The sequence below is a fragment of the Rhagoletis pomonella genome, unplaced genomic scaffold, assembly GCF_013731165.1.
Source record: "Rhagoletis pomonella isolate Grant_MI unplaced genomic scaffold, Rhpom_1.0 Rhpom_scaffold_01065, whole genome shotgun sequence".
Lineage (NCBI taxonomy): Eukaryota > Metazoa > Arthropoda > Insecta > Diptera > Tephritidae > Rhagoletis > Rhagoletis pomonella.
Window position 1 is genome coordinate 25,084 of NW_023459619.1, and position 12,923 is coordinate 38,006.

Below are 12,923 nucleotides of genomic sequence, written 5' to 3' on the forward strand. Positions count from 1 at the left end.
TGCGGTTTGTATGGAAAAAACGACTTCGTTTAGACGTCGTTTCGAATTCGTCTTCACTCTGTGGCAAATTGGGTATAAGTAAGTTCTTAGATATTTTACACATACAAAATGTATACATAGTGTTTTATTAAAGCAGTACCATACATATGTAAATATATTTGTATGTAGTCCTTAGTACATATTAATTCACATGAATATTGCTACATAAGTATTTAAGAGTTATAAAATTATTGCCATTTTAACAACATCGTTTATCAATCTTTGGCACCAATAGCTATCCATATGCATTTTCAGTTTTTTTTTCGGGGGCTGAGCGCACACCAAAGAAAACGGGCATACTTCTGTGTAAATAAGTATATGTATATACATAGATACATACTATGTATATTAAAATGTATGTATGTACATACGCAAATGTGTCACTAATAATAGCTTGCATTGAAGTCCGATGTTTAATTATGTATGTCTCTAAAGACCTCCCTTTATTTATATCAATGCAGAAACCCGGTCAGCGCTCTTGGCTGCTGCTGGCAATTTATATTTGCACGTTTGTAATTCGCTGCTGTGGAGTATCCAAAACACAAACGCTGTCAACAAATCAACTAAAATGGATTCCGCCTTCCTCTTCATCGGAGCAGCCAGAGATTGTTTTGTGAAAAGTAGCTGGCGCCATAAGTGCGCGTGCAGCAATCATTTGAAAATTTTCAGATGCCCGGAATCCACTACGTGTACACACACAACGACAGATAATGCGCTCAAAAGCGATACGAAACTCCTTTGAGAAGAGGGCATAGATGAGCGGATTTATCGCTGAGTTGCAGTAGCCTAGCCAGAAGAGCACTGAGAAAACCGTTGGTTCGATGCATTCCTCGCAGAAGGCACGTATAAGATAAACAGTAAAGAAGGGCAACCAACAGATGATAAAACCTCCAACTATTATGGCGAGTGTCTTTGCCGCCTTTGTTTCCATACGAAAGCGTTTGGCTTGGAATTTCGCATTTCGCCTATACCCGCGCTTCTTTCCTGTTGAGTTACTCCCATTGCCGATGTCGCTACCTATATCCGACTCTAGGTCCCGCTGGCTGCCAGTTGTACTAGCACTCGAATTTATTACACCGCCTTCTGTGTTAAAAGTCGTCTCTCCGATATCGATTAGACTTGTTTTAAATGAAGCGCCCCGCCCATTCCCAAGTGCTGATTTACCTCGCGCGGTCGTTATCAAGGAAGCAGAGTACGGCAGAGGTGAACTGGGCAAGGCTGAGTGCGAACCAAGCATGTTTTCAGATGAGGGGAAAGACACCTTGATAGATATCTTTTCATGTCGCTGGCGGTGTAAGCGCATCGAAGTGGCGCGCTTCGGCGTATGAGGCTGAGAAATGGTTGTTTGATGGTGTGACATAATGTACCCATCTTCACCATTACTATTCACACTAAGCGTCGATGACATAGAGTGCACTGATAGGGTGGTTCGCTGTGGGGTGTTGCAGGGACGTCCACGATGCATTCGTAAAACTAATTGCGAGTCATCAAATCGGTTGGTACTCGGCTCACGAGGACTACCTGAAAGTAAAGGATTGAATTTAAGCACCAAAATTGTGCTTTAGCTAGGTATTTACACATTCAAAGAGGATTTTGATTCTGGAAAAACATACTTAGAATATATTATGTATGCATATACATAGATACTACATACATAGGTTTAGGGATTAAAACGGACAGACGGTGAACCATTAAGAGGCCGCGAAAATTTAATAATTTTAAAATATTAACACAAGTGTACATATATATGTATACAAATATGTACATAAATAGGAGCGGGTAAGGTAGTAAATAGTTTGTTAGGATTTCAACAGTTTGGATTGGAATTATTCGTAGTATGTACAACATATAATACTGCAGGATGTAATGCAAGGACTATATTACGCTTACAAATATGGAAGTGCATAGTGGAGATAGTAAAGTCTGAATCAGGGGGTATGCGATATAATATTTATTGTTAATTTTAGCTAAGGCCAAGAATGTATATGTGTTTATGTACATACGTATGTACATACGTATGTAAATAAAATTAAGGAATTTTCTATGTATACACTTTACGTGCGGAATATAAATGTGCATACATGCATTGCATTTTTGCGGTGTCTTGCAGAGTTTATTTTCCAAATTTCAATTTAATGAAGAGGTCTAATGATGAAATACATTCCGAGCAGTGGCGTAGCCAGGGGGTAGGAATGGGGGGGGAAGATCGGGTAGATCGGGTAGATCCCCCCGCCTTTGTCAATAAACCACTTATTTTTTTATGTTTGATTTAATAACACAATACCATTTTATCCATCTGATTGGTAATTTTTTTGTTTCAGACTATTGATAAAATAGATTTTCATAAATATTTGATATTATCGGTTATTGGATTATGCATATGGTAGCCAGACAGACTAATCTAATTTTATCAGTACTCTCGTACTGATTCTTTTCATTTCCTCAATCAGTACGCTAATGTCCTGCTATCTCAAAATTCGTACTGATTTGTACTGAGCATATAAATTTTAACTCGGTAACTCGGTGTTCGGTAGTTTTTCCAAATGTTTTTTGTTTGTGTAGTATTTTTTACAAAAACAAAATACTTTGGAATTTTTTAAGATTTTAAGATTTTTAAGATTTTTACAGAACGTTGGAACTTCGTTAAACTGTACTGTAAACGAGTAAGAATAATAATATAATTATAGTTGACTTATTTCAGATAATTTTTGATATGCCCATGAAATTCGTACAACAAACAGAGCAGCATATCGCCTAGTCATTACGTACCAATTGCGATAATTTGATGGAGTATAATTTATTTCAAAAGAGGGCTGGCGAATGTTGGTAGTGTTGGAAAATAACCTTCAGTTTGAATAGTTGAATGGCTTTTGCCTACAACTAACAATTATTTTTTCTCAATTTGCATACAAGACATCGAGTAAGATACTCCTTTTTGGGAATTCTTAGCCTGTAAAAGTTTTGCGAAGGTGAAAAAAGTAATTTAGGCCATGGATTAAGTCTTTAAATAGTGGTATGTTTACACAGTTTGAAATAACATGTCATTTTGTGTTTTCAATACTACACTCAAACGAAGCAACCTGAGAGGGTCTTCAGTATGTATAAAGATTGCTTCCTGGCGCAAAGAGAGAAACCGACTTCTAATTTTAAAGCAATGAAATGTAAGGAATTCTTTGGCTATTTATTTATTTTTTTGAACAACATTTTATTTATATACCAAAATATTGTTAAAAACAAATACGCTTGCCTTTTAAAGTATTTTCTGTAACTTTTCGACTAGGCATTGAAATTACATAAAATGTATGCCATTTATAAAAATGCCACGTGGAAATGAACTTAATGACTATTTTTACAACGCTTTTATCAACTTGCAATGTTGTGTGTCCAGACACTTATTTGAGAGGTAGATGTCGCCCTATGCACTACGTACATATCCTTGCAGTAAATCGCGCTAGTTCGGTACTAGCGCAGGACTAACTCTTTAAGAGGCGGTACTGGTTCTCGATCTATCACAACGCAATGCTTTCAACTGTCTCTTTTCACATGGCGATGTCCTACGAAGTGGAAATTGCCACCTTTGCAGAACTTTCGAACTAGTTCTGAGCTGGTTCCATTTTCGACAGTTCTAGGACAAGTTTTTTATGAGAAAAAATTTTAAAACTAGATTACTGGATATTTTTTCTTTTCTTAACTGTTTCCATTTTGTACAGATCTGCACCAATAAGTTTTTTATGAAAAAAAAAATTTATTATTAGATTTTTTGATATTTTTTAATTTTTTCTGTTTTTTTAGAGATTGCATTTTATTTAATTTTTTTATTTTTTTATTTTATTTATATTAAACTTTATCATTTTCTCTTCAATTTTTAAGCGGCACTCACGCCATTTCTGGAAATGAAATTAATTGGTGCTCGTATGTATGTACATTAGGGTGGTCCAAAAATACACGTGAAAAAGTAAAGTCGGAACTTTTATGCTCATCAAAAAATACTTAGAGGTCGCTCAAAGTGCCCAAAGTTGTCTTTGTATTTTGTACGGAGAAAAAACAACTTTTCGAAGAAATTGTATAGAATTCTTAAAAATCAATATATTTCTATCGGATAACTCTGTGTCTCTGCAGCAGATTCTCAATAATAATACTCAGTTGTTTATTTAACCATTTCTTCATCGCAACTATAATTTATAGGTCCTTCAAAAACCCACAAAAACCCTGAAAAATTCAGTGGGGCGACCAATAAAAAATCGTTAGTATTAAAAAATTGTTAAATAAACAAATGGGTATTATTATTGAAAGTTGAAGATAATTAGAGTTCTATGATCGAAAAATATTGATTTTCAAGAATTCCATACCATTTACACGAAAAGTTGATTTTCCCCATATAAAAATACATGGAAAACTATACGCGCTTTGAGCGACCTCTAAATATTTTTGATTTCAAAATAAAAAAATAGGGGTATACTTTTTTCGATATAGAACAATCCTAGGGGGTGAGAGCATTACAATTCCGACTTTACTGTTTTTGTACCACCCTAATGTACATACATATGTATATGCATTATTTGCTAAAATTTCAAAATCAAAACTTACCAAAACAAATTCTATGGGAGTGAGAAATATTTGAGGGATTCACAAAGGTGTCGCAAGTGTTGTATTGTTGAATGTCGTAAACTTTAAAAGCTTAAATAAATGCTTAGAGAACTTGAAACGACAACCAACTATTATTTTACACCGCAAAAATTCATACTATGACTTTGACGGTACTTTAATGGGTTTAAAGTTTGCGACATACAACAATACGACACTTACGACACCGGTGTGAATACCCCAATTATTTTCTACTTTTCAGTCCATTTATAAAAGCGTTGTATATTAAAAAGTTTTTGAAGTGAAACTTCTTTAGCGCCGGTTGGTTGGTTGGGAGTAAATTGGCAAATTCAGCGGAAATTGCACACGGAAATGTTGCAACGGAAATGATGCAACGAAGAGATGCAACGGAAATGGTGCAACGGAAATAGTTGGGGCTGAAACAAGTACTTCTTGTTTTTATGCAACGGAAATGATGCAACGGAAATGGTGCAACAGAAATGGTTGGGGCTGAAACAAGTGCTTCTTGTGTGTATGCATATGGTATTAATTTAACAAAAATTTGCTAACAAAAGGTAAAAGAATAACACCTAGAAAAAGACCAATACAATAATAAAAGTATAGGTGACTACGTACATAAATAAATGAAGAACAGGATAAAGGCAAAGGTAAAAATAAAAACAAAAACAAAGATGCGTAAAGATAAAGGCAAAAATGAAGACCAAGGTAAATTTAAACACTTTTCTTATATATATGAGGGCAAATGTGAAGGGGAATATGTAGCTGAAAAAAAATGATGAACATAAAAGTAAAGACAAAGAGAAGGATGAGGATACCGATAAAGGCAAAGATGAAGATAGGGGAAGAAAGATTAAAATAGAGGTATGTAATTAAAGAGGAAAGGATATAGAGAGAGACACAGAGACTCAATCTGGGAACTATTTTGGGATTTTAGAGATTTTCGGGATTCTCGAGACCTATCGATAAAATAATCGATATTTTTATCGGTTTTGTTATCGATATTTATCAATTTTGTTTTCGATGTTTACCGATTTTGTTATCGATATTCATCGATATTCATCGATTTTGTTACCGATAATTATCGATTTTGTTGTCGATTCTTATCGATTTTGTTATCGATATTTATCGACTCTGTTAGCGATATTTTTCAATTTTGTTATCAACAAATTGAAAACATCTTGTTACTTTTTTCATTTATAACTGATTCTGAACTATAGAAAATGGGGTGCAAAGCGAACTAGATCCCATATGTCGAATTTAGGACTGGTTCTGAACTATAGAAAATGTAATGCAGCTGGGGACAATTTCCAATTCCTATGACATCGCTGTGTTAAATTTGCCAGTTGTTTGCATGAAAAAGAGATTTATCGCGAACTAGCAGTGGTTCTAAATGTACTAGAAGCAAACCAATTCAAAACTAGAGATTTTCCCCACAGGGATAATTTAATCTTAAGAAGCAACTGTCGAAGCAACTGTCACAGGAAGTGTGGCGCCTATCTGCAAGAATCGGTATACCGCTGAAGTATTACCAAAGCATTTAATTTTGAAAAGTAGAAAATTACCTTTGACACATTTAAACACATGACAACTGAAATTTAAAATTAAGCTTGGTCGAATTTAAAAGTAGCATCCGGTGCTCACGGATTTTCAAGAAGTTCATATTTAATTCTCGTTGTCGCTTAGTTTACGGCGTTAAAAAATTTGACACATCATAAAGTGGAATAACGTGTATATGTAAATTCAGTCGCAGGGAATTTAAAACTTGATCTTGAAAACAATGGTAGTCAAAATTTTTTAAAACTTACAGGAGCCACCATTTTTGGGCCTTAATCAAACTACGCCTAATCGTTAGGGTCCATATCTCATCCTTATATATTGGGAGCTGTGGGACTCGGTGATTAATAGACCATTTCCAGCAAGAGCTTAACTGGAGTTATGAGCTCAGGTAAATTCAAATAACGTTAACGTGGGGGTATCAGCAAAGTTTATTTCGTACTATTTGTTTTTTTAGATTTGACTTCTTGTACTTAATATGAGCAATTACCCCCTTCAAGTTGTAATCTCTTTTCTCCAATAGGCATTAACTGCTTTGATTTTTTTATCGTTACACGAAGCGTGTTTGCTGCCCCGGTGCTTCTACTCTAATGCTGGGGTATACTCAACGTGTCCAGAGTTCGATTACAATAAGCTTTTATTTAGGGACCGTTTGCAAATCGGGTTTTATTTATTTTTCTTATGCTTGGGTTTCAGGTAGGCTGTGATGGGAAAGTCTGCCCGAAAGTTGCGAACACGGTATTAAATGTGCGAAGGGTATGGGAGTCGACCTTTAACCGAATCACTGAGAAGGGAGGTCTTACCAGGGAGTCGACCCTTTGCAAAAGAAATCACCCTTACAAGTAACTGTCCGCTCGCACAGTATATATGTACAGTAATAAAAATTTTTGAGTACTCCTCGAGTTAAGATTTGATCAGAGTTGATAATGAGAAGAACCATGAATTGTGTCAATTCAGAATTGTATATGCGCTAATTACGGTAATTATAGAACTGTACGATGATAAAAGTATTTATCGACGTTCCGATACCATCAAAGTACCGATACCTACATAATATGTAGTACATACATACTAAAACCGTCATTTCGTTACTACTAATATGCGTAAACCTAAAGTATCGATACCTACTTATATAGAAAATGTTGCATTCTTTTATATGCAATAGAAGTAAGGTGCTTTGCTGTGTAGGAATTAGCGTTGCCAAATCTCTCGTATTTGCCGGGACGTCCCGTATGTTGCATTAATTTTGAAATGTTCCGCCGGGACAAGATTTTTCCCGTATTCTCGACAATTTCATTATTTTCAACCTGTAAACTTCTACTCAACATGATCATGCTTTAACGCGGCTATTGCGAGTAGGTGATTAGCAAGCATTATTGCATGCAACTATGTAAGAGAAATATAGCTAAAAATTACCTTTGATTTTTTAGAGTTTTTTTTTGTGGAGGGTCTTCCGAATTTTCTTCCATAAAATGCATGAACAAACTGACAAAAAAGAATCTAAAAAATTAATTGTATTTTATAGCGACTTTAAACTTGCACTTTATTGTACTGAAATTGAATGGGCTTTAAGCCGCGAACTCGAAATCTTTCTAAGGAATCTAATTAAAACTATCGAAATTTGTATGAACATTTTTTTAAGTTTAATTGGTTTTTGGGAACTTTTTGCAAGCTTTAAAACTTTTATTTATGTGGTATTGATGTAGATTGACCCATATTTCAAAAGAAAATTATAAACAATAAATGAATCAAATAAGTAAAAAAAAACCAAATAACTTAAGGATGAGCACACCTAAAAGCTAAAGTGGTGAGTTCCGAAATAGCTATCACTTCTACCATTTTTTCCAAATTATTCTTGCTTTTCCACAATAAGTTTTTCATTAAAAACGGCCTCAAGCTTAATAAAAATTGTTAAATATAATTGTTATAAGGCCATTAAATAACCAAAAAACAAATAACTTAAGGACGAGCACACCTAAACGTTAAACATTCTCATAATAGAATTATTAACAAAAACCAACATAACCAACCACCACATGATCAAGTTTAAATAGCACTAAAATAGCTGCGCTTGATTGTAGTTGGCTTAACAAATGAAATAGTGGAAAAAAGCAACAAGAGTTCACAAGGCGAACTTAGCACAGTGCGTAGTCATCTGGCTGAGTCAGTGGGATCGTCGGTTCGAATCCCACCGGAAGAAGTCTGACGAGGAAATGTGGTGATTTTTTTTCAAATTATTATTGCTTTTCCACAATAAGTTTTTCATTAAAACAGCCTCAAGCTCAATAAAAATTGTTGAATAAATAAATAAAGATAAGTTGCAACAGCATGATTTTAAATTTTGCTGCCATTATTTTGACCGCAACTGTTTCTCTTACTTTCTTTTTATGGTTTTGTCAATTATATGTTTACTTACATACATACATATTTTTGTATAAATTAAAAAGTGTTGTCATGAAATACAGTGAAACTCGCTTAAGCTTAAGAACTGCATTTTAGTTGATTGAAAAACCTTAAAAATTAATAAATAAACATAAGTGGCAAACAATATAATTTTGAATTTGGTACAAAATAATATGTCCATCTTTGACTTTTTAAACAATTAAATACCATTGCCCTAAATATTTTTTATTAAGGTTTTTCTTTACTTGTTTATGTGTTTAAATAATACTACGATTTTTGTTTTAAACTATGTATACTTCGTTAAATGTTGTTATTCAAGTATTTATGCGGGTTTTACTGTAAACGAAATTTATCATAAGCTTATAACTAATCTCAGCATTACTACGTTGAAATGGATCACCTTTTTTAATATATGGTTCGTAGTTGGTCTTTTAAAGCAAATCTTTTATTTCTCATTTTTACCGTTAAATTTTTGTAAATCCCGTATTTTTGGGACAAATTATGCATTTGCTTCTTATGACTGGAAAAAAATCTGGCACGACTAGTAGTAATCTTAAAACCATGTCAAACTTTTTCTTAGCGTTACTTAGTAGTATTTTTCGTTTTTTGTGTACATGCGCGGCTAAATCGACTATCTGTCCATTTTTGGACCATAATATAATCCGCAAAGGTATGGATAAAGGAGATAAAGTTGTGTCAAAATATGTCGACAAATGTTGTCGTCAAAATATGGAACAGTGAAAATCAGCTCTAACAACTTAACCAAAAGTTGTCCATATATGTATGTATATAGCGCCCCCCTACACAGGCATTTTAAAATAATTTAGTTTAGTTTGTGTTCAAGGTTGTAGTTTCATTCTTATTTTGTCTGTGTTCAATGACAAAGAAATGCCAACAATTGACTTATCTAAATCCGTTTATCTTCCTTGCAGTAAATATTGGTAAAAGATAAATTTTTTTCTGAAATTAACCAACAAAGCTGTTTCTGTTTTCTGGGCGGAGGGCTTTCTAAATTCAACTATTGTGAGTATCAATGGGAGATTTGAACTTGTATTACTGTAGGGAAAGGATGACGTATATGTACATACATATGTATTAAGCTCGGAACACTTTGACGACTGCAACTTCACGACGTAACGACAGCGACATCATTTTGTCGACAAATGTCGCCTTGAAGCCAGCTTCTTAAACATTTTGACGACCTCAGCGACATAGCAAACAGCTGATTTTAAAGTTTGACATTTTGGTATATTTATTTCACAAATTGTGTATTTTTATTTAAGTAAATAAGAAAAACATGAACAATCAAGAATATGTGATTAATTTTGCGACAATTTAATTTTGCAGCACTACATCTACTCATTGTCGCCGGCAAAATTAGAAATAGATTTAATTTGGCGACGTCGACAATTGCAGTCCTGCAGCCAAGATGTCGTGCTGTCTTCAAAATGATTGTGTCCGTAAGAACGTGTGTATTTAAAATTTGACAGATGCTGCTTGTCGCTTGCTGTCGTCAAAGTGTTCCGAGCTTTAAGCCTGCTATACAATTCAATGTGAGCGTGAGCGTGAGCTTTTTATTTTGACCAATATCTTCGTTATTAATTAACTTTTTGCCACAGTTGATACATAAAAAGATAGAGAATTAAAATATCTTTCAGAATTTTAGAATAAAAACTAATTTAAAATGCATACTATGCCTTTTTTCAAGCTCACACTCAATTGTGTGCGTCCATAAGAATACATTGAACTGTATAGAGGCTCGTGTACAGTGTTGCCAGAACTTTTTGGGCTGGCTAAAAACGGCTAAAAGGTTTCAACTTAATTTCACATGTTTTATTTAAAGAAATCGCAAGTAGAAGGACTAGTAAAATAATTATTTTTTTTTAGTAAATTCATTGCAAACTATTTTTGTTTAACAAAAGAAACTGTCGTTATACGTACATCAGAAGTCATGTTTGTATTACTTAAATATAAAAAAAAGATCAATTACCAACTTATGGCGTTTTCTTTTTTATTTAAAAAAATTCCTTACATTGTAACATTTGCACAGGTTACTTTTCGTCCGGAAAAATGGCTATATTAGTATAAAGTATTTTGCTTAGTCGGAGGGCAATATTTAGAGAAATGAACACGTGAAGCTGTGAAAGGGTTGATGAAAACAGGTCAACATTATTTCGAAAAAAAGAAAACGCCATTCAGCCTTATCATGAGTTTCATTTTCGCCGAACCGGTTCACTTATCACTTTTGGTTTACATGGTTTTACTATGGGCGGATGACAAATTTTCGGGTGAATTTTTTTTTTCAGGCGAAGCTCAGGATAAGGCAAACTAATTTATATCGAACAAGCCGATCGCTGTTTAAGATTTTAACAATTCTACTATTTAATTGTATTCGAAACTCCTGTTTTTAATGTCCTACTCACTCTCTCACATGCCAGTCTCAGAGCAATAATAAGAACTGCTGGCACCATGATACAATGATTCACAAGTATTGTCTTCCCATAGAGTTTTGCTTCGCAACCGTTGACTGTTTTTATTTAGTTTATTTAATGTTTATTATTGTTTTATGCAAATATAGCTGATTACTCAACAAACACCATATAAGTATCAATTTCAGACTTTGCGCAAAATTTTCACCAACTTTTAACTTTTTAATCAGCATATTTACAAAATGGTATGTATGCAGTTTTGTAGTCCATTCAAATTTATTTATGATATGGTGAAAATTTTAAGTAGCTAGGACACCGTTGATTTCCGTATTTGTTTTTTATAACGGTGTTACGAATTTTTTCCATAAAAAGTACGTTCTAAAATTTTTTATATGGAGAAAAAATGCGGAACACCGCCAACAAAAAAAATTTCAATAATCAACGGTAAGTGCCAGCTACCTTAAATTTGTACTTTAGTATACTAAAATTTTAAATTAAAAAAAATTCAAAATTTTCATAATTTTTTAATAAAATATGAAATTTGGATTTAAATGGTGTTTGTCAGCTATACTTTCATAAAAAAATAATAAGCGGAATCAATTCTTTCAATTTTATTTATTTTTTTTTTCAATTTCAAGTCCGCTTCTAACAGGCTCAGTTTCAAGTCCGCTTCTTCTTGGCGAAGTTAGCCTTAATGTTCCCTCCCGGGTATCAAGACACTTTTGCCCCCTATTTCTGAAAGCTTGTAAAACTAATTTTGAATTGCACGACCCACTCCGTTGCTTATGCCAGGATTTCAACTCTCATCCCAGCACGTTTGATATATCAGATCCGCTTTTCAGCATTAAGAAATCGATACTGTCCTCTCTCAATAAACGAATCATTAAAATATAGACATAAAATCGGCTGATGAATTTAGTTCTGTAGCTGAACAGTTTTAGATCTCGACACTTAACAAACTCCTGCCTATCGTGACTCGGCACAAAAATTGAAAATACTGGTTCCGTACGTCATGCCTCATGCGGATGGGCGGGAATGGAGGGTAAAAACCGTTGGGATTATTATTATTATTATTAAGGCTAGCAGTTTCTAATATGTAGATTTTAGATCGGCAAATATGTTAAAATGAAATCTTATATGCACATATATTTTAATTTTAATAAAAGACGGCAAATAGCGAAATCGGCTAAAAACCGCTAACATTTTTGCAAAACGGCTAACAAATCAGGTGTCGGCTAAGTTGAATTTTCTACGGCTGTTTGCTATCACAACCGGCTAAATATAGCCGGAAAACGGCTGAAATGGCAACACTGCTCGTGTATAAGGTCGGCTGCACTGAACAATTGCTCACTTGGAACTAGAGATGGGCACGGGCCTAAATTTTCAGGCCCGGCCCGGCACGAGTGCAAAATCAACTTTCAAAAACACGCACCAGCCCGCACGTTAAGAATTTTAGTGGGGCCCGGCCCGGCCCGGCCCGGCACGACGGGACACGCCCCAGCCCGGAAATAAAGAGCCAACTTTTATTGTAGATTTTTATAATATATTTTCTGGGAAGTAGAAAAAGTGGAAGGTATTTTATGTACAGATATGTATGTAAACAAAACTACTAAGTATCATATATTTTCTATCGGTTTCCAAATATTTCTTTTTTTGCTTTTCTCTTATCAAAAGAGTTTTAAATATGTACTATTTTATTTTTTTTTGTATAAAAACAAAAGCTCATCTAAATTTTTAGTATTAGCAACGGGCTTTTTCGTGCCTTTTCGTGCTTTTATGAAATTTTACTGAACGCCCAGGCCCGCACGAGTTCGTGCTGACAGCAAATATTCCGGCCCGTGCCCATCTCTACTTGGAACCCTGGCGGGTGGAGCGCTCAAATATTTGTTATAC

General features: G+C 34.3%; 1 pseudogene; it reads right to left on the reverse strand.

The window, feature by feature from the left end:
- Nucleotides 1-437: 437 nt before the first annotated feature.
- The window catches only part of LOC118751889, a 21,498-nt pseudogene continuing 9,012 nt past the window's right edge, over nt 438-12,923 (reverse strand).